At 46.3% G+C, this 27,601-nt stretch overlaps 1 protein-coding gene across 6 annotated transcripts in view; it reads left to right on the top strand.

Moving 5' to 3' along the window:
- RNF220 (ring finger protein 220) overlaps positions 1-27,601 on the top strand; it is a 251,608-nt gene that overhangs the window by 162,102 nt on the left and 61,905 nt on the right. The window lies entirely within an intron of this gene.

Here is a 27,601-nt window from a genome sequence, read left to right as displayed (position 1 = left end):
TCTGAGGTGCCTTGTCCTGGGCTTGTGCTTGATGGTGGCCTTAGGAAGTCCTCCATTTACAGGAATTAGGATGCAAATTCTACTTCATATGAAATAGACTTTCTTCTTCTCCAGGGTGCTCTATGGTATAACTTAAAGCAGGTAATCTTTGCCTCATGCTACTTTGACCTAATTATTTCTTATACTGCTTTAATTGTCTGCAAGCTCCTTCTGCCTGCAGGACAAGTTCTGGGAGAGCAAATCCAAGATCGGTTTCCTGGTTCAGGCTTTTAGGCTGCCAACAGATTGGCACTGCAAGTAGGCACATAGCAGATACTCTCCTGCCTCCTGAATAGGACCGGGGACCCCAGTGGAAGCACCAGCTGACTCCACACTGCATTGGGGAGGGAGGGGGGAGGGGGACCACCAAGGACATCACAAGCTTCTACCACTTTTGAAAGTTGCATTTTCTTGATTTGCCCCTCTTCCTGTTACTATGACCCTTTAACTGTTTTCCAGAGTTGTGAGGAAGATGACCCCAAGAGGTTTATTTTGTTTTAAAGATTTATTTATTTATTTTATTTCTCTCCCCTTCCTCCCACCCCCACCCCCATGTTGTCTGCTCTCTGTGTCCATTCGCTGTGTGTTCTTCTGTGTCTGCTTGTATTCTTGTCAGCGGCACCGGCAACCTGTCTCTTCTTGTTGCATCATCTTGCTACATCAGCTCTCCGTGTATGCGGTGCTACTCCTTGACAGGCTGCACTTTTTTGGCACAGGATAGCTCTCCATGCAGGGTGCACTCCTTGCGCCTGGGGCTCCCCTACACAGGGGACACCCCTGCATGGCACGGCACTCCTTGTGGTAGGTGGATGCCCTATCAGTTGAGCCAAATCCACTTCCTGACCCCAAGAGTTTTTGCTAATTGTTCAAAGATTCTGTGAGGGATGGCACCCTGGTGTATCTTACACTGCTATGTTGGTCGACGCAGAATGTGATACTCAAGTTTTCTTAGCAAGATAGTGATAATGGCCTGGTTTCCCCTCAGAAAAGATCACTTTGGCAGCAGTGTGAAAAAGTGATTAGGGAGGGGGGCACCAAATTCAGGAAGGCTTGTTTGCAATTTCATTGGGCTAAGTGAAAATGATACAATCTGACTAGGGCATTGGCACTGGAGAAGGAAGGGAGGAAATGGATTAGACCTCTCCTGAGGAGGTTTGGACATGTCTTTATGTGCTGCTACAGGTAGGGAATGACTGAGAAGTTATCTGTATTAGCCAGCCAGAGGGGTGCTGATGCAAAATACCAGAAAGTGGTTGGTTTTTATAAAGGGTATTTATTTGGGGTAGGAGCTTACAGATACCAGGCCATAAAGCATAAGTTACTTCCCAAAGCCTATTTCCACATGTTGGAGCAAGATGGCTGCCGACTCTGTGAGGGTTCAGGCTTCCTGGGTTCCTTTCTTCCCAGGGCTCCAGCATCAAACTCATCATCAACATCAAGAACCCCCAACTCTGTCCTTTGCCATGCCTTTTAGCTGTGAGTCCCAACCACCAAAGGGTGGGGACTCAACACCCTATTGGCACAAGAGGTTTACATAATTACTTAATCAGGGAAAACGGACTTGGCCCAGTGGTTAGGGCATCCGTCTACCACATGGGAGGTCCGCTGTTCAAACCCCGGGCCTCCTTGACCCGTGTGGAGCTGGCCCATGCGCAGTGCTGATGGGTGCAAGGAGTGCCCTGCCACGCAGGGGCGTCCCCCCGCGTAGGGGAGCCCCACGCGCAAGGAGTGCGCCCTGTAAGGAGAGCCGCCCAGCGCGAAAGAAAGTGCAGCCTGACCAGGAATGGCGCCACCCACACTTCCCGTGCCGCTGACGACAACAGAAGCCGACAAAGAAACAAGACGCAGCAAAAAGACACAGAGAACAGACAACCGGGGGAGGGGGGGAATTAAATAAATAGATAAATCTTTTAAAAAATAATAATAATAATTACTTAATCAAGTAAACCTATGAATCTGATATAATCTAACATGTCCAGAGGAAAAGATCAGTTTATAAACATAATCCAATATTTCTTTTTGGAATTCATCAATAATATCAAACTGCTACAGTATCCATTTCACAAGCGTGGAGGGCTCTGGCAATGCCCATCCAGGTGAACCCAGAGCGTGTGGGGAATCAAGGGCCCTGCAGGAAGCTGTGGCTGCTTAAACCCACATGCCAGTCCCTGCCTCTGATACTGAGGCTGTGGACACCTGCTTCCAGGCCTTGATGACTCTATTTCCAAGCTCCCTCCCTCTGCCTAACCGACTTTGGAGGTGATTAGTAATAAAACTTTAACAAGCATCTATAGGTGCGTCTCCCTGTCACTTTTATGAGGCCATTTCCTGAGCAAAGATATAGGAGCGCCTTCAGTCTCTCCTAGCCATGTTGTGGCAGCCACCGTTTCAGTCTCCGCCTCAGCCATGGCTGGTCCCAGACTACTGCAAGGGCTAAGAGGAGACTGGAATATGCTTAGCTCAAGGAAGTCCAAAAAGACAGGTGCAAACTCCATGCCTAAAGGGTCTTCTTAAGGACTGAAGATTATCACTGGACAGCTTGGGGCCATTTGCACTGTGCATATCATTTTAAATCAAAGTGGTCTTGGTCATCCTCTGACTCCAAAGTGGTCCTCATTCCCCTACCTTCCCCTCCCCCACCCCACCACATCCCCCTCCAGCTCTTGGATGCCCTTTCACTTTCTTGATTCATTCAATCAATATGTATTTACCAAACGCCACCCCAGATGGATGCTGGGGATCCAGTCAAGAATCATAGCGGCTCCCTGCCCTCACAAAGCTCATGACCTGATTGGGACTGGGAAATATAGATGCCTATGAAGTAATAAAAATATATGTGATAATAATTCTAGTAAGGCATGGATAATGTGCTGTGGAGGGAAAACAGAGAGTGGAGCACTTCATGAGGCCAGGGTAAAGGGGAGAAGCTGGGAGATTTTTTACCCAGAAGGTGATAATGGGCCCAGACATTGTTGAATAAGAAGGGTATTGTGGGGTGGGGAAGAGGGAAGACAGCCTCTTCTTTCCTGGCAAGGTGCTAGGTCCTCAGGGACAAGGGGAGGCTGGGCTTGTCTGAGCTGAGCATCCTCTAACTGGACTGAGTTGAGGCTGAGGCAGAACCACCGGAGATGTTGGGTCCCCAGCCCCATCCTTACTCCACGTGGGTGCAGAAGGTGGCTGAGGTGGCACAATGATTCTGATAGAGATGGGCTCTACCCAAAACAGGTAAGAATATGAGGGGCACAGTGCTTTCCTCCTCTATTTCAAGGTCATCCAGGGAAGTGGACCAGGTGAACTGGAAGAGGGGAAGCTGCTGCATTTGACACCATTAACTCATCCCTCCTTCCTGAAATTCTCTGTCCTTGGATTTGGTAGTACTATTGTTTCTGCAGCATGACACAGTGCAAAGATGCCTTAGAGATGGACAGACTCTAGTGAATTCAAATCTTAGCTCCTAAAGTAACACCTTAGGCAAGTTACCTACCCTCTCTGAACCTGTTTCTCCATCTGTAAAATGGAGATAACAGAACCGATCTCAAAAGGTTGTCATGAAGTTCAAATGAGATGATTACTATTAGATGTCCAGTACGGTGCTGGCATACCACCAACTTCTTTCGTTTGTGGTCTTCTTCCACCACCATCTTTCCCCACCTCTCTGGTTGTTCCTTCAAGTCATATTCCTGGGCTGCTTTTCTTCCCTCGACCACTTAATGTTCCCAAAGGCTATCTCCCAAATCTGTTGATTCCCCTCATAACTCTCTCCTCAGTTTTAGATCCACATTTAGAGCTGCCTGCAAGATTCAGTTTAATTCAATGAACATTTATTAGATATCTGTCCTATGAGAACTCTACTGGTCCCTATGGATTTCAGAACTGCTGCCTACCTTCAAGGAACTTGTAATCTTGTAGTTTGACCCAATGGGCTCAATTTCTTCTGTGAAGTTATAACTGAAGTCATCTACTAAGAGTGGTGGGAGTAGAGGATGAATAGGGGACTTAGGAGTGGTAGAGGTTAAAAATCGCTATAAGAGAACTGTTCTCTAACTCCCCTTTCTTCTATCTTTGTTACTTCTACCCTTGTTCAGATCACTGTCATCTCTGCCTGGACGATTGCAGTAGCCTTGTAACTCAGTAGTTTTCAACCTTGGCTGAACATTGGAGGTAGAGCTTTTAAAACAATTTGATGCCCCGGGCCTCTCCCCACTGATTCTAATTTAATTGATTTTGGTGTGGCCTGGGCATCAGCATTTTTTAAACTCCCTCATTAATTCTATTGTGCAGCCAAGGCTGAGAACCACTGTTCTATTTTCCTGCCTGTTTTCATCCCCACTAATCTATTCTCCATCTCGTGTGCGGTCGGGGTGATCTTTGTGAAACATAAATCTGGTCATGTCGTTCTTTTGCTTGCCTACTCCTCAGATTGTAAGTTCCTCCAGAACAGGGTCTATGCCTGAGCCAGCTCTGTATCCCCAGCATCTTGTCTAGGGCCTGGCCTGTAGGAAGAGCTCCGTCAACATTCAAGGAACGAATGAATCAATCAACTAACTAATCAGTAACCCACAAACTAACAGGTAGATGTTGGCTCTGCGCCTAGGAATATGTTGGTGAATTATAGCAGTCAACCATGAAACCAAGAGGATAAGGCCAGATGGGTACAGATCTGGAGGCCCGGGAAGAAACAGGGAAGAAGGGAGAGGGGAAGGGAGGGGACAGAGAGAAGCAGCGAGAGGTTAGAAAGGCAAAGTTTCTTGAGAGGTGAATTATCAGAGGGACCACCACGGGTAGGGCAAACTCCTCAGCCTAGGCAAGGGGGAGTAATGGAGTTAGGGAGGAAGGCTCGGGCAGGAGCCAAGAGAGAGCGATGGGCACAGCTTAATCTGCCCCCAGGTAGTGCAGGCTGGGGACAGGCAGGAGGCAGCAGGCCCATTCCTCAGCGGCTAATGCCCCCAGCCTAACACAATTACCCCTTCCTTCTCCCTCAGCCCAGGCAAGGGGGAGGTTGCATGGAGGGCAAGCATGCCCCGCAGCTGGGGAGGATGGGGGCATGGCTAGAAATCCAATCAGGAGTTCCACTGTGGTATTAGCCTGAGCTACACAGTATAGCTGGAGGGATTTGCACCGGGTTAAGCTTAGATGGGAAAGAGATGTGCTGGAAGATCTGTGGAGCCCCCTCATTCCCTACCCCTCCCTGGGCTCCAATGGGACTTGATCCAGGAGATGCCCATTCCCACCCAGTGACCCAATCCCCCTGACAGGCAGCCTTTCCTCTTCCCTGAAGCCAATTTTCTAGCCTCGAATTCTACCTCCAGGCTGGCCCCGGTTGCTGCTTCTGACTCCCCACCTTACAGCCTCTTACCCTCCCTCTCTGCTCCACATTGATATAAATGGAGGCTTCAGCCGCCTTTAAATAGTCTGATCTATCAGAGGGGCACAAGCTGCCCATAAATCTGCCGGGGCTGATGGCTCCCTAAGTGGACTGATAGGAGCTATTTCCGGCAAGGTGTTCAGTTACTATGCCCCTCCTGTCCCTCCCCCTCGCTTGCCCTTCCCCAGGGGCAGGGACCCTTTTTGTCATGTGGTAATTGGCATTTTTTCACTTGCACTTGGTCCTAGAGAGGGAGCACAGTGCCCAGCCAGGCCCCTAACTGGATTAGCATTGGCTTTCAGAGAAGGCCCCTCTGGAGTCGACCTTCCCGTTCAAGAGATCAAGATCGAGCTGTTGGCTCAACAAGGAAGGGGGCCGAGGTGGGAGGAGGATGCCCAGGGGAGCCAAGACCAATTGTGGAGGGAGGGGGATGAATGGAGCATGGAAGGGGCCAGAAGATGGACTGTGGAGTTGGAGGTCCCCATCCCGGCCGGCAGATTCCAAAGCTCCATCCCATTATGCTGCTTTGGGCTAGCCTTGAGCTTTCCTTTTCTAGGAAAAGTCCAGTGTTAAATGGGGGTAGAAGCCTGAGACTGGGATGGGGTCCCTCCAGACCAGTGGTATGGATCTGAGGCAGAAGCTGGAGAAGCCTGGGGGCCAGCTGTTATGGAGAAGGGGTCTGGTGCAGGAGCACACATTACCCTAATTCAGAGGGCAGCTGCTAATGGATAGATTTCTCTGAGGAAGGGAGAAAAGATCTCTGGAGGCTCAGGGCTCTGCTTGGGGAGACACAGAGATGCCCTTGGAGGTCACCCCAGTGGCCTCTGGTCAAGGGGTCACTAGAACCACTCAGAGAACACCACTATCATAGCTCTGTTTCCTATCCCATCTCCCTGCTGTACAGAGGTGGAAAAGCCAGAGGTGAAGGGCAGGAAAGAGCTGTGGAGAATTCTTCCTGAAATGTGTCCATAAGGTACTTGTCAGTCTTCTCTCCTGAAATCTGGGGGTTTAGGGATTAGATCGAGCCTGGAGGTCAGATTCCTTATCAGGGTGCAGGAAGTGGAATGCTCCTGCTTTGGGACTCTGGTTAGGAACTAAGAAGAGTCAAAACAGAAGGCTTGGGAAAGCACTGCCTTGAGTAAAACAGGATTTGCATGTTACAGTGACCCCATTTCTGACCAGCTGTTGGAGATTAGAATATAACAAGAGGTTGAGGGGAAAGTCAGGTAGTGAGATTCCCAGCTGTGTGGGATTCTGGGGCAAGGACAACAGTCAGCCATGTTAGTCACAGCCAAAGTGCTAGGACTGAAGGGACCTTTTCTTGTGCTCCAGGGAAGGGCCCAAGACTCAAAGCAGTGACAGACTGAGAAGCCTTGCGAATGGCATCAAGAGTGCCCAATGTCATACAAAATGTTGGGGTCATCTATAACACTTAAGTAATTTTCCAGGAAACTTTGGAGAAAGGCTACCTGTTTTAGTTTCCTTGACTGTTCAAGCAAATGCCATCCAATGAGTCAGCTTAAACAATGGAAATTTATTAGCTCAGTTTTGAGATTAAGAGAAAGTCTGAATCAAGGCATCATCAAGGTGATACCTTCTTCCAGAAGACTGGTGTTCTGGGGTTGGCTAACAGTGATCCTTGGATTTTTGGCTCCTCTGTCACATGGCAATGCACATGGCAACCTCTCCTGGCCCTTCCATTCTCTTTTGGGTTCTGTTGAATTTTGGCTTCTTAATTCCCATGGCTTTCTCTCCCTCTGTCTAAATTTCATTCTCTTATAAAGGACTCCAGTAATAGGATTAAGACCCATTCTGACTGAGGTGGGCCACACCTTAACTGAAGTAACCTCATCAAAAGTCCTGCTTACAATGGGTTCACACCACAGGAATGGATTAATTTAAGAACATGTGTTTCTGTGGTACATAGTGCTCCAAACTTCCACACTACCCTTTCTGGATTTGGTGGAGGTGGGAGAGATAGCCCTTATGTAGGAGCAATCCACAGAGATTTTGAAGTGGCCATTGAGAACCCAAGGGTAGCCTCAGAGAGCAGAACCAGTGGTTCTACCTTCCACCCTTCATTTGCTTATTCTTTTTCTCATCATTTGCTCATTTAGGTTACTCTCACTCTCATGACTGTGTAACCTGCCTTGTGCTCGTTACTCAAGTTGGAGAAATTAATCAGGCTCAGTCCTTACCCTCAAATATCTCACAGTCCAGTTGGGGGAAACAGACTTGTAAACAGATGATGAAATCCAGTGTGCAAGCCCAGAGATCCAAGCTAAAAGCAGCCTAGAGAGCCCAGTCCCAACCTGCAGCTCCATCCTCCAGCTGGACTATGGATATTCCCACTTGTTTGACCCTCAGACTGTTCAGATTCAACTTGTCCAAAATTGAACTTGTCGTTTTACCTCCAAGTTTTCTCCCCATTCTGTTAGCCTGCTCAGTGAATGCCAACAAATTGGCTTGGCACTCAGTCACCACAGCCAGAATTCCAGCCTATCCTAGGTTCCTTCTTCTCCCTTAACCTCCACAACCAATTAATGACTCCTCAGAGTGTCCCTTTTAACAATGTAGATAATATCTTGCCACCCCTCTGCTGAGAACCCTCCAGTGACTTTCCCTCTCACTCAGGGAATGTCCCTGGCCCTGACCGTGGTCACAAAATCCTGCAGGCTCTGCCTCCCTGCTCCCTCTCTGCCTTTATCCCACCATTCTCCCCTGCCCCCACTCTGCTCCAGCTGCCTTGCAGTTCCTCAGCCATTCCACTAACATCAATAACAGCAATAATCATAATTAGCACTTACTATGAAATAGGCGTGTATTATTTACATGCATTATTTCACATAGGCATTTGTTCACCTTGTCTTGCCCTCTCAACTGGAATCTTGAGAAGTTGAATTTATCTTAATTCTTGTTGGATAAACTCATCTCTGCAAGCCCAGAGCCTAGCACGGTGCCTGGCACATGTTTGCTGAATAAATGAATGGGCAGATGCCAAAATGGGGTGTCCCTGAACGGAGAAAGACCCTGGAGAAATGCACTAGTCTAACCACTGTGCAGAGTTTAGCAGGTATTTCTCTACAGCCCCTGCCCTTCTAGATCTCTGAACAGATCTAAAATAATCCTAGACAGAGAGAAGCCAAGACCATGGGGCTAGGGTCACTAAGAATGTCCCCACTACTCAAATGCCCCAGCATTGGAGCTGGGTCTTGGCAGATGAGGAAGATGCCCAGGGCAGAGTTGTGGAGGCAGGAGAGCAATGGTCCGTGGAGGGGTTGGAGGCTGGCCAGTGCTGGTGGCTTGGGCTGAGTCCCAGGTCTCCTGCAGACACATGGTACAGCTTAAAACACCTCATGTTCTCTCTTTTGCTGTCTGCCCTTTTATTCTCTCGTTGATGGATAGGGAGTTGAGATGAGAAGATTTCTGAGGGCTGTTCCTACTGGAATAGTCTAGGATGCTACAAAAGATAGTTTGGGGCTGGATGGATTAGGTCCAGGGTCTCAGCAGAAGAACCTGGCTTTGGCCTTGTTGGCAGTGCAGTTTTTGGCAGAAAGTTTGGCTTCAGGACTTAAGACAAAAACTTCCTTCCAGCCCTCCGAACAGACCTTGAGGGTTTTGGAATATTGATGAAGAACAAAGATTTCACTTATGGGCAGTCTGGGATATGTGGAGCTAAAAAGAGGGTGACGGTGGCAAAGGCGTAGGCTCCCCAGGGAGACTTTGGAAAAGGGGCTTTTGTCTGTTTTTAGATCAGCATCTCTCCCCGCCCCACTTTCCCCAAAAATTATTATAAAGAATTATTGCCATTAGTACGTCTTTCCTACTGAAAGGAGAAAATCGCCTCATTCATAATTTATACCCTCAATTACTATTAATAAAGAAATATTTCAGCAGAAAATCGCCTGGGAAAATTACACGTAACATTGCATTAACATTCTATTTGAACATTTTCATCACATTTGTTATAGAGTTAATAAGAGGGATACGGTCCCCTGACTTCTTCATGAAATTATGGGCTGACGATGATAGTTTAATCTTTTAGACTTTATATAATATATTCACTTTACTAATTGAGCTATCCAAGGAGCAGTTAGAGATGTTCTTAAATGTGGAGATAGAGGAATTAGGGCCATGACTTTGCTGCCAGAGGCACCGCCTGTCAGGGTGGGGCTGTGGGCGAAGCTGACAAGGGTGTTGGTCAGCCTCGACCCCACCCTGGCCGAGCCCAGGGTTTTTGCTCTACCTCTGGAGGCAGCAGTCGCCCAGGATGGTGGAAAGGTGGTGGTATTTCCTCCTGGTGGTATTTCTAGAGATCAGGAGCTCCTGGAGGCTCTGTCATCCTTGGACAAACCTGTGAAGCACCCCCTCCCCAGATAGGTGCTCTAGAAGGTGATGCCCTGTGGGCCCGCCAAGCACAAAGGAAGGGGGTGTGTCATTGCTGTTTTTCAGGCTTAAGGGAAATGATGGGTGTGGAGTTTGGATAGTGGGCCAGAGAGCTGAGCAAGTGAATACAGTCGTGTCTAACTGCTTCAGTCAATATGTTCTTCCGTCCTTAGTCTCCTAGTGAGGGGGGCAGTTCCCATGCCAGACTCAGCTCAGCTGTTGCCTCCGGGGGCTCTTCTTATACACTCCCATTTAGTGGTGCTCCCTTCCCTTCTCACTTTCTATGACAGTTCCCCAGTCCTTTTTTTTTTTCATAATATTTATCACTTCTGAAAATTGTTTGTTTTCTCCCCTACTAGACTTTAAAGCTGAGCCCTGTTCGACACTGAACGCCCCGCACCAAGAACGGGGCCTGCACGTGGCAGTCACACCATGCACACTTGCTGCGTTAGTGGAAGGGAAATACAGAATGGTCTACCTGAGACCCTGTAGTTGTATCAGAGCAGAGACAGAGCTGAAGTCTCCTTTCTAATGCATCTGCGATTCTCGGCACCTCTTCTTTTCCAACTTAGCCAATATATCAGCAAATGGGAAGGGATTCAGGCTACTTCTCACCACCTTCATTGCTCTGCTCGTCATCCCGGCCACCATCAGCTCTCATCTGACCTACTACAATAGTCTCCCTACTTCCTTTCTTGCCCTCCTACAATCTGTTCTCAATATGGCAGCTGGAATAATCCTCGAAAACATAAATCAGTGACTCTTAGGCTTCTGCTCCAAACTTCTCCAGACCCTCCTGTCCCTCTCCAGGCCTGTGGGCCCCCAGGCCTGGCCCCTGGCTACCTATCTACCCCACTTCCTGCTGCTCTCCCCCATGCTCTCTCTAGTCCAGCCACCTGGGCCTTGCTGCTCCTTGAATACACCTAGTACAACCCCTCTCAAGGTCTTTGAACTTGTGTCCTCTGCCTGAAACACTCATCCCTCAGAGATTCCCATGATTCTCTTCCTTGCTTCATTCAGATTTTTGCTCAAGTGTCGCCTGTTCAGAGGCCCTCCCTGACACCTGCCATCGCCCTGAGCCTCTCCTTACCCTGCTTTATTTTCCTTCATTGCACTTATCCCAATCTGACATCCTACTGTTCTCATGTGTTAGTCGTCTGCCTCTGCTAAGAAGCTTCATGTTCACTGGTATATTTTCAGCTTCTGGAACAGTACCTGGAACATAGTAGCTGCTCAGTGAATTGAATGAATGAATGAATGAATGAATGAATGAACGAATGAATGAATTTTTCTCCCCTTTTCTCCACACACACTTTATTTGGGTGATCCCATTCACTCCCCATGTAATCGCCACTCCAACACACCAAAGGCTACCAAATCTTAACTTCGGTCCAACTCAATCTCATAAGCGTCAATCCTCACTTTCCAGTCACCTACTGGGAATCTCCCCATAAAGATACCTAAAATTCAACATGTCCAAAATTGAATGTATCATTTTTCTCCCTCCTTTATTTCCAATTTCATTAAAAGGCACCATAATCTTAGATGCCCCATCCAGAAACCTGAGATCATTTTTGACTCCTCCTCTTTTCTCACCCCCCACATCCAGGATTAAATTTTGTTAATTCCATCCTTAAATAGCTTCCTGCTCTATCCACTCCTCTCCATCTCCAAAGGTCCTAACCTAATCCAGGCCGCCGTCACCAGCTCGCACCTGAACTGCTGCTGCAGCCTCCAGCTGGTCTCCCTGCCTCCAGTCTCCTTTCCCTCGAATCCATCCTCCACAAGATGTTTTATGTTTTATGTGAAACATAAATCTTGGAGTCAGAGATAATGTCCAGGCTTCTAGCTTGAAGAATTAGATGATAATGACTCCTATCACATTAAATGGAAGAGAAGGCAGTCTGGGGGCATGTGACATTTGACTGCCTTTGTGGCATTTTTTAACATGGCTTTCTTCTCCCACTAGATGGCAGATTGTCTCATGCATCCTTGTATCCTCTGGATCCTCAGCACCCAGCACAGTGCCTGGCACAGAGCAGGTGCTCGTGAATGCTTATTGCATGAAATTCTCTGGGGAAGGGGCTGTTTTGGAAATGTGTGCCTTCTTGGCACCTTGCCGCTGCTTTTATAATATCTACCCTACTGTAGTATGATTCCCATGTACTCGTCTGACTCCTCACAATATGACAAGCCCCTCTTTCACAGCTAAATCCTTAGCATAAGTGGGTGTCCAATAAAGTTTGCTAACTAAATGGCAGTCTGAATCTCTCCCCTTTGCCATTGCTGGTGTCCTGGTCCTTTTTCCTCCTCGTGACCAGCCAGCCCTCACAGCAGCGAGACCAGCCATTTTCCTCTGATCTTCTCGGGGCCAGCTGCTCCTCAGCTCTCTTGGTGTCTAAGACTCGCTGCCTCAAGGGTAGTTTTTGATCTGTCCCATCAGCTACACTTGTGGCTGCCACTAAGAGTCTGGGTCATTCTCAGCCTGCTTCTCTATAATAGCAAGTAACCATTGCTGTCTTTGAGAAAGGCTTGTCTATAAAATTTTGCTCTGTTTCCCTGCTTGGGGAGAGATGCCCCTGATGAAGACTGATGGGGAGCTCACCAGGGGGATAATGAAGGGAAGGGTCCTCCAGGAGGAAGTCAAACTGGATGAAATGGGCAAGGTCGTGGAGGTTTGTAAGGGGAATTCCATAGGACCTTATGGAAGAAAAAACAAGTGGCATGAAAAGAGACTGTAGAGATAGACAGGTGCCAGAACATAAGGATCCTCATAATATAATTATAATGTGATATGATATAATATAAAGTATAAAGTTATTATAATAGTAATAATAGGTGTTATTAATTGAATACCTAAAATGTTCCAGGCCATGTGCCAAGTGCTTTACATACATTATCTCATTTAATTTTCACCCTAATCAAAGGCGTTTGAACTTCATCTTGTGTATCTTGAGGGCAGCAGGGATCCACTGAGCGCTTTGAAGAAGGGGAGTTGGATGGTTGGATGGTTGGGTGCATCTAAGACCCACACATGGAATGTTACACACAAAAGGAGGAGATGGCAGGATTAAGACAACAAAGGGGTCATAACTGGGCTATAAGTCCATGCAGACATAAGGCCAGATAGAAAAGAAAAGACCAGAATCCAAGGAAAGAAACTAAATATTGGCATCATGGAAAGCAGACCAGAACCAGGGCAGAGGCCTGTACTAGGATTAGGAGGAGATTTGGAAGGAGTTCAGGAGATTTATTGGATAGGTTCAGTGCGAGAACTTTACATCCACTGGCAGTTGGATATAAGTGTCTGCTACTCCCAAGAGAGCTCGAGGGTAGAAATAGAAAGTTTGGAATCAAAAGACTATAGGTGCCAGTTAAATCTGTGTTCCTACTGTCTTCAGGACAAAGGACTGGGCCTCCCCCTTGCTTACCTCTCCAGAACCATCCCTCAGTTCCCCTCGGAATCACACTCTCCCCTCTGTCATACTGTAATACTTGGATTTCCCCGACTGGGCCATAGTCTCACCCCTGAGGCCTTTGTCCTCACTCTTCTGTTTGGAACTACCTCTTTTCTACTCCCTTTCACTGGACCAGCTCTTACTTGTCCTTCAGAGCATATTTAAGACTCAAGCTTTAAGTTACTCACCCCTGAGAAAACTGATGTTCTAAGTCGAGGAGAACATATGTTTATCCTGTGCTCCCTGTGACCCATGCATGCATACGCCATCTTATACCCTTTGTGCTACGATTTAAGAGCTTCACTGTGATTCTTTCATAAATGTATGTAAGGAAGCCAAATCCAGACAGCTCACTGGTCCTAGTGCCCAGGAACCTAAGACTAAATCTTGCCTTTCCTGAACTCTTGTAGGAGGACAAAATGAGAGAGAATGACAGAGAACACCCAGGTCAGCCTGCCCCTCTATTGCCATTAGGGTTTCTGCAAGTTCATTCTTCCTTCATTTAATAAGTACATGCGTATCTTGTTTTATCGCACTTTGCTTTATTGAGCTTTGCAGATACAGTATTGCATTTTTTGCAAATTGAAGGTTTGTGGCAACCCAGGATCAAGCAAGTCTATCAGCGCCATTTTTCCAACATCATGTACTCACTTTGTGTCTCTGTGTCATGTTTTAATTAAGGCACGTACATTGTTGTTGTTGTTTTAAACATAATGCTCTTGCACACTTAATAGACTACAATATAGCGTAAACATAGCTTTTACATGCACTGGGACTTGCTTTATTGTGAACCTCGCTTTACTGCAGTGGTCTGGAACCGAACCTGCAATATCTCCGAGGCATGCCAGTATACTTGTTCATTATAGCTTAGATGTTGCTGCCCCAGAGCAGCCTTGCCTGACCTCCACGCCAAGGGAGGGGCCTCCAGTGCTCGCCCAGGGTCTTGCGCTGATCCCTATCATGTCATTGCTCTCACAAGGTTTTTATCATCTGTCTCCTACTACAAGTGAACTTTTTGAGAACTCCTTGTTTAATCAATGAAGTAACAGAGCCCCCACTGTGCGCCATGCCCCACGAAGGGCTCTGGGCCACAGACTTGACTGGGGCATGGGTCCTGCCCTTGAGCATCTGCCAGTCTAGGGACTTCATCCTCATCCCAGGAGATAAGCTGTTTCACTTCAGTGAATTACTGTGCATCGCTTCATCCTGCTAACAAATGCTTTTCAAGTCATTGCATACACATAATTTCCTTTGATGCTCACAGCAGCCTTGAGTGTGGTGGTAGATGTGGCAGAGATTAGTTCCCAGACTTTAGCTACCAGGAAGAATGGGGGGGGGGGCGGGCAGCCTGTCATCACTAGTATCAGAAGTTCACCACTAGAAAGAACAGAGATGGAGGCCATGGGAGTCCAGCAGCCCTCCTTTCTCTGGACTCCTAAGGGTGCAAGTTTGGCTGTGGGGCTGGGTCTTATACCACTTTCACTCCATCTTGAAACCAGTGCTTTCCTGGCCTTTGGGCCTATGGGTCTCTCCCAGTCCTGTAGCTCCTTAGCCCAGTCAGGACAGGACAGGCCCAGTATAAACCGGATTGACCTTGTAAACAGCTGAGCAGCTGAGCTCCATCTTGGCAGGGGAGCCCCAGCAACAACCCAGCAGGACAGCCCCAACCCAGCAAGGCATTGTCCAAAGAAAAGGGGGATGGAGGGGAAAGCTGAGTAAACAAAGAGGACTGGCCAGTTTTTTTTAGTCCCTGACTTGTTATCTCAGCCAGACAACTGCTGTGCTAACTGAGGGACTCAGCTGGGCTAGGCCAGTCGAGTTTGGTTAATTTGGTCCAAGCTAAAGTCTCAATAATCCTCCTTACCTTATCTCTTCTCTTCTTACCTCACCTCAACTCATTTTGCCTTCTCTTCTCCAGGCTCACCTCCAGGAAAGGGGCAAAGGATGGGGACTACAGACAAGTGAGGGCAGTCTCCAAGAGTTCATGGGAGGGTCAGGAATTGGGCATTTGTCAAGTTTCTGTATACACATAGAGAAAAGGCCAAGGTGCTGTGAGAACTTAAGGCAGAGGGTGATATGGCAGCAGACCCAGAAAGTCAAGACAGCTTGAACAACGTTACTTTTGACAAAGCTACTCTGGCTCTGCAAACCTAGGTCACTCTAACCTTGCAATGCTCTTGACCCCAAAGTTCTCTTTGGTACACTAGAACCAGAATTCCTAGAAGGTTTCACATCTCAGCCATCCTTGGTCATTGCCCAAATACAAGCTCTCACCACCAAACTACTGTGCCCTCTCTCCCCTTAGCCATGGCCACCTTCTCTCCCAGCTTTTCCTTTCCGCCACCTGAAGCCACAAATAAATTCCCAAACAACCTCAGCTTCATTACTTAATATTCCCTCTACTTCTCAACTTAACTGAACTCTAACTCGCTGCAAAGGCCTCCTCATCTGCAACTCAGGACACTAAAGATGGTTTTTTAATGTAACATTTTTTGTGATACATGTATCTTCAAAAAAATACAATTAAAAAAAAAAAAGATACTAAAGATGGTGGTTATCCTCATTTTCCCAAGATCTACAGAATCATTCTCCTCTCCTATTCCACTTCTAGGCCATTACTACTTTACCCTCAGGTAAAAAGAACATTCCTGTTTCCCTTCAGGCTCTTGCCTTTTGGGTAGACCACCATTTTTCACTTCCTATCCATATCATCTACTTTGTCTTCTTTGTGACTCCCCAACATGTACACCAGTATCAGTCTTCTCTACCCCCATTTTCTCCCTCCATCCTAGGGGACTTCTGAGCCCGTGAGATGATTATCTACCCAATACCCTCACTTCTTGGTTCTTGCCCACCTCAACTTCCGTGATCTTTATCACCACTTTCTTTGTGCATTCATTCATTCAACACATACTTATTAAGTACCTACTATCTGTTCTCAGCATTGAGAATAGGATGGTGAACCAAGCCCTGTCATCATGGAGCTTTTGTTTTTAGGTAGAAAATAGACAATAAGAACAGAAGATAATTTCAGAAGTGATAAACACTATAAAAGAAAGAAAGAGCTTGGTAAGATAGAGTCATGGCAGGAGGGACTACCTTATATAGGACGATAAGGACAAACTCCCTGACATATTTTTTTCTTTTTTATAAATAAAGTTTTATTGAAATACATCCTCACTCATTATTTTGTCTATTGTCTCTGGCTTCCCATTAGACAAAGTTGCACAAATGCCAGAGTCCAGTTAACCAGCAGTGCTTAAAACATTTACAATCTGGGGCTTTGTAGCAAAAATTTACCAATCCTTGAATTACTGTGTTGTCTTCTCTTGTGTGCTAAATTTGTGTGTTTTAAATTTTTATTTTATTTTTAAAGAAGATTTAGATTGTATAAATGATACATCAAAAATATAGGGGGGGGGAAACGGACTTTGGCCCAGTGGTTAGGGCGTCCGTCTACCATATGGGAGGTCCGCGGTTCAAACCCCGGACCTCCTTGACCCGTGTGGAGCTGGCCATGCGCAGTGCTGATGCGCGCAAGGAGTGCTGTGCCACGCAAGGGTGTCCCCCGCGTGGGGGAGCCCCACGCGCAAGGAGTGCCCCCGTGAGGAAAGCCGCCCAGCGTGAAAAGAAAGAGCAGCCTGCCCAGGAATGGCGCCGCCCACACTTCCCGTGCCGCTGACGACAACAGAAGCGGACAAAGAAACAAGACGCAGCAAATAGACACCAAGAACAGACAACCAGGGGAGGGGGGGAATTAAATAAATAAATAAATCTTTAAAAAAAAAAAAAAAAAAATATAGGGGGGGTGGCGGACTTGACCCAGTGGTTAGGGCGTCCATCTACCACATGGGAGGTCCGCGGTTCAAACCCCGGGCCTCCTTGACCCGTGTGGAGCTGGCCATGCGCAGTGCTGATGCGCGCAAGGAGTGCCCTGCCACGCGGGGGTGTCTCCCGCATAGGGGAGCCCCACATGCAAGGAGTGCGTCCTGTAAGGAGAGCCGCCCAGCGCAAAAGAAAGTGCGGCCTGCCCAGGAATGGCACCGCATACACAGAGAGCTGAGACAGCAAGATGACGCAGCAAAAAGAAACACAGATTCCCTTGCGGCTGACAACAACAGAAGCGGACAAAGAAGATGCAGCAAATAGACACAGAAAATAGACAACAGGGGTGGGCAGGGAAGGGGAGAGAAATAAATAAATAAATAAATCTTAAAAATATATATATATATATAGGAGGATCCCCGTATACCCCATCCTCTTTCCCTCCCACATTTTCCCCATTAACAACACCTTTCATTAGTGTGGTACATTTGTTACAATTGATGAAACACATATTGAAGCATTGCTACTAACCATGGTCAATAGTTTACATTATAGTTTACACTTTACACTGCACATTTTTATAGGTTTTGACAAAATTTATAATGACTTGTATCCATCATTGCAATGTCATTCAGAACAATTCCAATGTCCCCAAAATGCCCCATGTTATACATTTTTTTCCCTCTTCCTCCCTTCAGAACCTCTGGTGACCACTGTCTTTATATCAATGTTACAAGTTCTTCCATTGCTGGAATAATAATAAGTCTACTTTAGTCCATAGTTGCATTCCCCACTTATGTTTGTTCATTCCTCAGTCTTGAGCATTTTAGGATGGTGATGCCCACTCTGTTTCTCATTCAGAGGGGCTTTGACATTACATTTGAGCTCAGAATTGCTAGATGAGACGAAGTCAAATATGCGAAGAAGGGTCTTGAGAAAAAAGAGCATTTGCTATGATCAATGACCTGGAATGTAGTAAGGAAAAAAAGTGGCACGAGATGAAATTAGAGGGAAGCGGACTTGGCCCCATGGATAGGGCGTCTGCCTACCACATGGGAGGTCCACAGTTCAAACCCCGGGCCTCCTTGACCCGTGTGGAGCTGGCCCAAGTGCAGTGCTGATGCGTGCAAGGAGTGCCATGCCACACAGGGAGTCCCCCGTGTGGGGGAGCCCCATGTGCAAGGAGTGCGCCCCGTAAGGAGATCCACCCAGCGCAAAATAAAGCGCAGCCTGCCCAAGAATGACGCCACACACACACAGAGCTGATGCACAAGACGACGCAACAAAAAGAAACACAGATTCCCGGTGCCACTGATAAGGATAGAAGCAGTCACAGAAGGACACACAGTGAAAGGACACAGAGAGCAACAACTTGGGGGGGAGGGTGTTAAGGGGAGAGAAATAAAATAAATAAATAAAAAGATGAAATTAGAGAGGTAGGAAAGAGCCAGACTAGGTAGGGGCTTACACCCTATGGCGAGAAGTTTGAATATATTCTAAGTACAATGGGAACCTATTGGGAGGTTTTTAAGTCATCAGATGAGTCTGCTTTACCTCTGGAAATGCTAACTCCAGCATCCTATGCTTTCCCCTCTCTCATAGCCATGTTCCCCCTACATTTCTTACCCCATCCTACCCCCAGACAGGAGGAGGACAAAGACAGCATGTTTCGTCAATGTATCCCTGGCACTTGGGAGAGTATCTGATACAGTGCCGGTTTCCCCAAAAAATCTGGTTGCCAGAGGGAATTAATAAATTAATTAATAAATAGATGAACAGCACCTCCTCTTTGACCTCATTAATACCTCCAGTGCCCCATCTGAACATTTTCTCTCAGTCTATCAGCATACCTTTCTTACTTATATCTTTACCCAGACTGAAACTTAGTGATTGATCCCCTGAACTATTTTCTCACCAATAACTTCAACTACCCAGCACCTATCCTTCTTATAATACTACTTAGCAAAACCCTAACTCTCTATCATTGCTATGAACCACCTCTACACCCACAGCCAAAAGCCAGTGAACAAAGTTGCATGACTCTGTAGACCAGTCTCACTGCAAATGCCTAACCTCCCCAGGACACAATCATTTGTGTCTCAGTGTTGACCTTTTCTTTCCTTGCACTCTCACTCTTGGCAGGCAGCCTTGCTTCTTACATCATCTGGAAAACCAAAATACATGACATCCTTCATCTTTGAACCGCTACCCTTTGACTCCATCTAAAACCTTTTCTTCCCTCTTCTCTTTTTCCCAGAGGTCTACCTTCTCTTGTTCAATGCCAAGCTTCTCTGCCTGCATATAAGATAGACCTTTCTCTACCTTGCTATCTTCACCTCTCTTCATTCTACTCTTATATTTTATAAATACCAAACTATACTCTACCTGAAAACCATCGAGACCTTATTATGTACCAGACTCTGTTCTAAGCATTTTATCTTTATTAAATCATTTAACCATCCCCAAAACCTATTCTGTTCTATACTACACATACTATGCTGTAATGACCTCCATGTCACAGATGAAGAAACTGAGGCCAGGAGGATAAGTAACTTGTCAAGGTCACATGGCTAGTAAATAGTAGTTAGGTTTCCAAACTTGGCAGTCTAACCCTAGAGTTCATTCTCTTTGTTCTGCTGTTTCTCTGCTGTAAGCATCCTTTAACTCTACTTCTTTAACTAATTTCTACTCATCTATAAAGACTGAAATCGAAGATCATTCACTGCAGGGAACAATTTCTTACCACCCTTCCCCAAACTCTCCCCATCACTCCAACCCCACTGCTACCAATGTCTGGTATGTATTAGGTGCCTGATAAATGGATTTTTTTAAAAAACAGCATAAATGATATACAGATATAATTCACACACAACAAACAATTCACCAAGCAATTTAAAGGGTACAGAATTCAATGTTTTTTTAGTATAATCTCAGTACTGTGCATCCATCACCACAATCTAATTTTAGAACACTTTCATCCCCCTAAAAGAAATCCCATTAGCAGTCCATCCCCATTTCCTCTCCACTCCTCCCAACCGCAGCCCTAAGCAACCAAGAATCTATTCTCTATTCCTATAAATTTGCCTATTCCAGACATTTCATGTAAATGGAATCATATAATGTGGTCTTTCACGTCTGACTTTTTTCATTTAGCATGGTGTCAAGATTCATCTATGTTATAGCATGCATCAGTACTTCGTTCCTTTTCATAGCCACATAATACATTGTATGGATATACCACATTTTGTTTATCCATTTAGCAGGTGACGGACATTTGGGTTATTTCTACTTTGTGACTATTATGAATAATGCTGCTATTTGTTTACAAGTTTTGTGTAGATGTCTGTTTTCATTTCATTTACCTTGGAGTGGAATTGCTTGATCATATGGTAACTCCATATTTAACAATTTGAGAAACTAACTGCCAAACTGTTTTCCAAAGCAGCTGCACCATTTTACATTCCCACCAACAATAATGAGGGTTCTAATTTCTCTATATCCTTGCCAACACTTGCAATTGTTAGTTTTTCAAATTAAATATTAATCCGGGGGTTCTTAAGGAAAGTGGTCATTGGTTTTCTGTCTTGACGGATGAGAATGAATTTACTAGGTGAACAAGGAGGACCTGAGACAGCTAGTTTTGTTTTATCCTTGCTGGCTCTGAACTAGGGACTTTTCACAAAGGACCTGAAATCATGAGTCCTGCAAAAGACCCAAGTCTAGGGAGGTGGATGTGGCTCAGGTAATTGGGCTCCTGTCTACCATATAGGAGGCACTGGGTTCAATTCCCGGAGCCTCCTGGTGAAGATAAGCTGACCGGCACCACTGTGGAGAGCTGATGGCCGGCAGCAAGCTCAAACAACAAGGGGGAAGGGTAGAATAAATAAATGAAATAAAATAAATAAATCTTAAAAAAAACAAAAGACCCAAATCTAGGAGGAAGAATGACTGAATCAGATCTCTATCAATGGATAGAATCTTCCAGCCAGATGAAATATATCCAGGATACATACTTTACTTTGACTATTGCAGAGGGTAGGGAGATCAAGTTTAAAAGAAACTCTGAGGATTATTTGAGAGTAGCTTCAGAAGAAGCCAGCAAATGTGATGGCCATCCCCATGCACCTGTATCATTTGGACCCCAGAAAAATTGAGGGACCAGCTAATTCTGCTCAACTCTCCATTGGTCAGGCCACCTGGAGGGCCATGTCCAATTTGGGAAAGTAGGCACTGATCAATAACTGTAATCACTCCCACTGAACACAGAACTTGGCAATTTGCCAAAAATGACACTTTCCTATTTTATTTAGCACCCATGACCTTCACAACTGTCTTGGGAGTAAGATAATAATAACAGTTGATATTTTTTTACTGCTTACTGTGTGCCCAGCATTCTTTGTTATAAGTATTTTCTGTGTATAACATCATGTAATCCTCATAACAACCCTGAAGAAGGCAAATTATCTGCATTTTTCAAATGAAGAAACAGGCACAGTGGGTTAAGCAACTTGGCCAAGGTCACACAACTAGCAAGCAGTAGGACCAGGGTTCAAACCCAGGCTTCTGAGGAGTCTGAGCAAGCAGAAGATATGGTGGCTTTATGAGAATCAGGGCTGGTTGCTTTGGCCAGAAAGTCACTAGGCTAAGTCTTAATCTCCCCCTAGACTTGGGGAACCCCAGTCTGAGTTTTGACACTTGAGTTCTGATGTTAGGGGGCCTAAGAAGAAAGTGGCTTCAGCACTGAGACAAGCAGTTTCTTATGTATGGGACAAGAGCAATAGACCAGAATGGGGACAAACAGTGTATCTGAAAGTTATTTACTAGGATTTGGGGGCAGTTAGTGCTGGGCATTCATCTGGGACAAGCAGCTATTTGTGGATGTTGTTTACTCTTGCTTTGACCTCTACTGACCTCCTCTGCTTGGGTAGGTCTCCATTGAAGTCCTGACAGGTCCTTGGACCACAACATGAAAACGTTTGTCCCAATGAGGAAGTTAGCCCTTCATCTACAGAGCCTCACACAGCTATTAAATAATGAGGCTGCAATTTTGAACCTTGGGTTTGTAACTTCAGGTGCTATGCTTTTCTCTCCTTCAAACTGATTTTCATTTCTCACCATGACAGTAGAAAATGGGTGTAACATTCTCTCTGGAACAGAACTGGAGTGCCTATGCATCATGTTATTTGAAATTGTGTCATATTGGGAATCACTGAATGGACTGGACATGTTCAACCTAGAGAAAAGAAAACTCCATGGAACTTCATCACTCTTTCCAGATTCCTGAAAGGTAGTTATGTGGGACAGAGATCAAACCTTTCCTGTCTGAACCCAAGAAGTTAAAACACAGACTAGTGGGTGGAACTTCCAGGGAAATGGATTTTAGCTCAAGCTGTGTGTGAACTTTCTAGACAGCCAAAGCTCTCCAAAGCAGAAACACTGTCTGCAGATGTCTGGGCTTTCCTGGCCTTGGAAGTGTTTGGGCAGGCCACCTGTCAGGAATGTTGTGGAGGTGGGCTGGACCAGGAGACCTGTAGGCTTTAAACAGAATAGTCTGAGGCTCTTGGCTCTAAGCCTAGTCTGTCCTGGCCTTCAGAACTCTGGAAGCCTTTGAAAACCACACCTGCTACCTGGCATGCTTTCTTTGGTGGTATATCCTTCCTTCCCAAAGCATCCTCCAGCTTCTCCAGCAGACTGAGGAGAGAACATACACTTAGGGCCGTGTCCAGCAGGGCTTCAATCTGCTGGGTGACTGCCTTCTTCAGAACTTGCTTTTCCCTTGATCTTGGGTAGACCATCTTAGAGCAGGAAGCAGAGTCAGGGCCAGGGCCAAGGGGAGCTTCCTAGGAGAAAGGCTTGTCTGTGCTCAGGAGCTAAGGTCTAAGGTCTAGGGCTGAAAGCAGGTGTGTCTGAATGGCTGCCTGTCTGGTGCTGATGACATCTTCATTAGGATTTTCCTCTCGTCATACAGGCTCTGCACCACACTCGCACACATATATAACTATTGGAAAAACGATTTTAATACCCATGGCACATTGTCCTTGTGTGATATAAAATCCAATGACATGTGGCATTTGGAAAAGGTCACTTCTCCCATCAGGATTCATTAGCCTGTTTCAGCCTCTATGCCTGCAGGATGGGTCCCAGCTGCCTGTCCCCTGTGGCGGGGCCAGCTGGACAGGTGGAGCCCACAGGGACCCTCCCTGGAGAGCAGAGGACTTCCCCCAGGAGCTGGCCAGGGAAGCTCTGCTTTGGCCAAGCTATTTCCTACACGCGCCTGAGGTGTGGAGAAGGGTAGTATCCAGAAAAAACAAAGCCTCTGACCAAGCAACCTTTGCTCTCTGGTTTGGAATTTGAGGGAAGGAGAAGGACAGAACCAAAGCCTCGGTATATTTCCTAAGAATATCATCTTTGGGTGAAAGGAAGGAGATCTGAGAGACAGCTGAGGAGACGGATGCTGTGAGGAGGTACAGGACATGGAGGAAGAAAGGCGCCTGGGGGGCCATGAAGGGCAAGGTCCTGGCCCTTGTTTTGCGAGAACTGGATAGCACCTGGGATGGCCTAGTGTTTTCTTTTTTCTGCTTTGGCAAAGTTGAGACCTGAGCCTAGTTTTCCTACCCCTTACTCTTAGGTTCTTTATGCTCTTGGATTTCACCTCTAGAAGGATCTCTGCCCGCTGGCCAGGTCCACGGGAAGAGGCATTATCTGTCAGTGCTGGTGTTGGAGTGGCCAAGGAGTGAACAGCCAGAACCAGCATCTGCACCTCCTCCAATTACTGTATGTGACCTGTGCTGGTGTCAGCATCTGTGTGAAACACCCAGCACCAATCTTGTCCCTATACAGCTAAATGGGAACTGCTTTTCCAGATCCCTGGTGTAGTGGTTTGAACTGTATCTCCCTAAAAAGATATGTCCAAGTCCTACCCCCTAGTACTTGTGAATCTTGCCTTTTTTGGAAACAGGATCTTTGCAGATGTAACCAAGTTTTGTATCTCCAGAGGAGATCATCTTAGATTTATGGTGGACCAGAAGTCCAATAACTGGTGTCTTTATAAAAGAAGGGACAGGAAAGGCCATGTGAAGATAGAGGCAGAGGCTGGAGTTATGCTGTTACAAGTCAGAGCGCACCAGGAGGACAGAAGCTGGAAGAGGCAAGGACAGATTCTCCCTAGAGATTTTGGAGGTGGTGCAGCCCTGCCTGCACCTTGATTTTAGACTTCTGACCTCCAGAACCATGAGAGAAAACAAATCTCTGTTGTTTTAAACCACTCAGTTTGTGGTGATTGGTTGTAGCAGCCTGAGGAAACTAATCCACTCCGGCCCTTGGTTATTTGATATAAGTCCCTGATAGACCACAGACTCTGGTTTCAGAGTAGAGGACTAAGCACAGTCTTAGGAAGAGAAAAGGCTTTGAAAAGTCCAGTGCTGGGGACCTGGAGGCCAGCAGAGGTGGGTTGAGGGGAACAGAAAGAGGCGTACCGGAGACAAAGCTGGAGAAACCAGCCGACCAGCCTAAGGACTCCTATATTCCCAGGATGGAAGAGGAGGGGCCTCCAGCAAGGAGACCAAGAAGAAATATCCAGTGAGGTAGAAAGAAAGCAGGAGAATGTGTGTGCCAGAAGCCAAGTAAAATAAATATTCAAGGAGCAATTGATCAACGTTGCTAAAGTTGCTGCTGGTGGAGTAAGATGACGATTACTAAGAATTAACCATTGGAAATGGGGTCATTGGCAATCCTGGCAAGAGCATTTTCAAGAGAGGAGGGGAGGAGAGGAAGAGAAAATTAGGAAATTTTATGTCTTTTTCTTGAGTTTTGTTCCCACAAGCAGATATATCCGTTAATACAATCTCTGCTGGGTTGTGTGCCAGGTGCTGTGTACACAGAAGTGCCCAGCACAGCCCTTGCCCAAGATCTTCTAACCGAGGTTGCTCGGTATCAATCTGGTAACCTAAATGGTGAATGAATGAGGTGAAGTTCCAGTTCTCCCATTGATAAATTTAGCTTCATTTTCCTAACCAATAAAATTAAGATGCTAGAAACCCCTGCCCTTTCTGTTTATAGAATTCGAACACCCATACACTCCAATTTTTCTCAACTGCCCCAATTCCAAATATTTTGACCTACTGTCATACCACATGGTCACACTGGTTCTAATTTTTAATTTAGGAAACATGGCCATTACCGACTGTTATGAGAATCAAAGGAATGAATGAATGTGAAAGTATTCTATGACCTGCCAAATGCTTTTATTAGTACCAGGCATGATTAAACACTGGCTTCATCTTCAGAGGCAGGCTTAGCCACTCCTTCCTTTGTGCTTTCTGAGTAACTTGTACATCCCTCCTTTCCAGCACTGATCTCCCTTTATCTTGAATGCATTTTTACTTTGTGTACTATCACACCAAATTGTGTCAGACACAGGGCCTGGCACACAGTGTAATTTCTCAATAAAGATTTACTGAATTTCTGAATGAATGGATAAATGGTGGAGCACATAGACGAGTAAGCAGGTAATTATGACACAAGACAGAATGCTGTGATAATTGCCGTAGCTAACATTTATGGAGGACTTACTTTATACAAAGCCCTATGCTCATCTCTTTATACGTGTTAGCTCACATGAGGAAATGAGGGTTGGGAGATGTAAAGGTCCTGCAGGCCTGGGGGCTCCAGCTTTGGCTGCTCACTCAGCCTAACCAGAGGACTACAGAAAGTCCTTTGGCCCCTGGATTGTCCCCACTTTCTTTATTCAGTTCAGAGCCCAGGCGATTGACCATGAACTGACCACTTAAATCTTTTCCCCTCCTGCACCAGGCCAGGCCAGGCTAGCCCAACCCTGGCAGCGCTAGGGAAGGAGCAGCCTGAGGGGTTCATTCCTTTTTTACAGCCCTTGTCAAATTCCAAAGCAAGTTGTAAATTCATTAACCTCGAACGGATTAAGCTGTACAGCTTACTTAGCACCATAAACAAGATGATTGGGATGTTGATTTTCTCCTTTTATTGCTTCACCAGAGGAAAGGCTAGCGGGCTCTGGCTCTGGAAATAGGGGTTGGTTTGCCACGAAGGTTGTCCGAAACCGGAGGAAATCCTACCTGCCTGGCCCCAAGTTGTCACCCATACAGGCATGACTGGTGCTGGGGACTCAGGTATATATAGCCCAGGAGTTCCCTGGCTTTTCCTGGGAGAGCCATGAGTGGCCATATTGAATCCAGGCACCAGAGACCCTCACTCTGGAGCTGGAACTAGGCACGGGAGGGGGGGGGGGTGCAGAGGACAAAACTCAAATCTCTACCCACCAGGCCACCTGGCTCCCCTGGCAAAGATGGTATCTCCTCACTCGTGGCTTCCCCAGCCCCCGGGGGTTTCCTCTAGCCCAGCTCTTCCTGGGTAAGACTGTCATTGTCTATTTAGCCCATCTGGCTCTCCAAATATTTGTGGGCAGGAATCATGCCTCCTCGCAGTGCTCGGGATTCCTTTTCCTCCTGCGTTTCTGAGACCTGACTCTAGGCATGATCCTCTCTCTCTCTCGCAGAGCTCCAACTTCTGTTAACTCTCTTCCTTGCGCTGAAAAGAGACCCACAATATACCTTTGTCCAGACGCTGAACTCCCTGAGGCGACCACATCCCTCACCTCCCTTCAAGTTCTGGAAAGGCTTGCCCGCACTTGCCATCTCTACTCCGTCCCTCTCATTCACTCCGCAAACCACTGCAGCTTTACCCATGTCCCTGCCTTTCCCCTGACCCGGCTTGTGCCAAGGTCAACAACTACTGCAAACCATCAAATCCAATAGATGCATTTTAGTCATTTATGTGTACTCTTTCACTCAACAAATATTTAATGAGTTCCTAGATACTGGTGACACAATGGTAAACAAAACAGAACAAAACTGACACCCTGAGAGGTTAAATATAGCAAAGTAGTCAAAAGTGCAGACTCCACCAACCGCCTCCAACTTCTCTTCCTATCTGGGCTCCACTTACTGAGCTGTGGGACCTTGGGCAAATTCCTGAACCTCTCTGCGTCTGGTTTTGTTAAAATGAGATCATCATTATACCACATTAGGTTCTTGTGGGGATAAAAGGAATTGATAAATGTGAAACCTTTATATCAGCACCTGACACGCAGCAAGTACTCTCTGTATATTCACTTGAATAAACTCACCTCATATCGCACAGCTACACGCAGCATGGCCAGGAATGGAACTAAGTCTAGCTGAGTCTATAGCCTTCTTTCTCTGTGGTGGCTTCATGCTACCTCCCTGTTCCTCTTGCCTGCTACCTCTACCTCTTCTGCCCTCCTTGGGCTTTACGCTGGGTAGCTATCCAAAAATATTTGCTCAACTTAATGAATTTGTTTGGAGAGGCTGGATGACCAGAACATAGTTATTTAATGGAAAGAAAGGAGATGGGGAAGAGGGAGCCATTTTGAAGGGAAGATGATTATTTTTGACTTCAGCATGTTTCATTACAGGTAACAATCCACATCCAAAAGGATCTGTCTTTTGGGCACTTGACAAGTCAGGAGGAAGTT

Source organism: Dasypus novemcinctus, chromosome 9, assembly GCF_030445035.2.
Source record: "Dasypus novemcinctus isolate mDasNov1 chromosome 9, mDasNov1.1.hap2, whole genome shotgun sequence".
In the NCBI taxonomy this organism is placed as follows: domain Eukaryota; kingdom Metazoa; phylum Chordata; class Mammalia; order Cingulata; family Dasypodidae; genus Dasypus; species Dasypus novemcinctus.
Note: the sequence above shows the minus strand (reverse complement) of the source record. Positions and strands in the feature narration are given on the sequence as shown.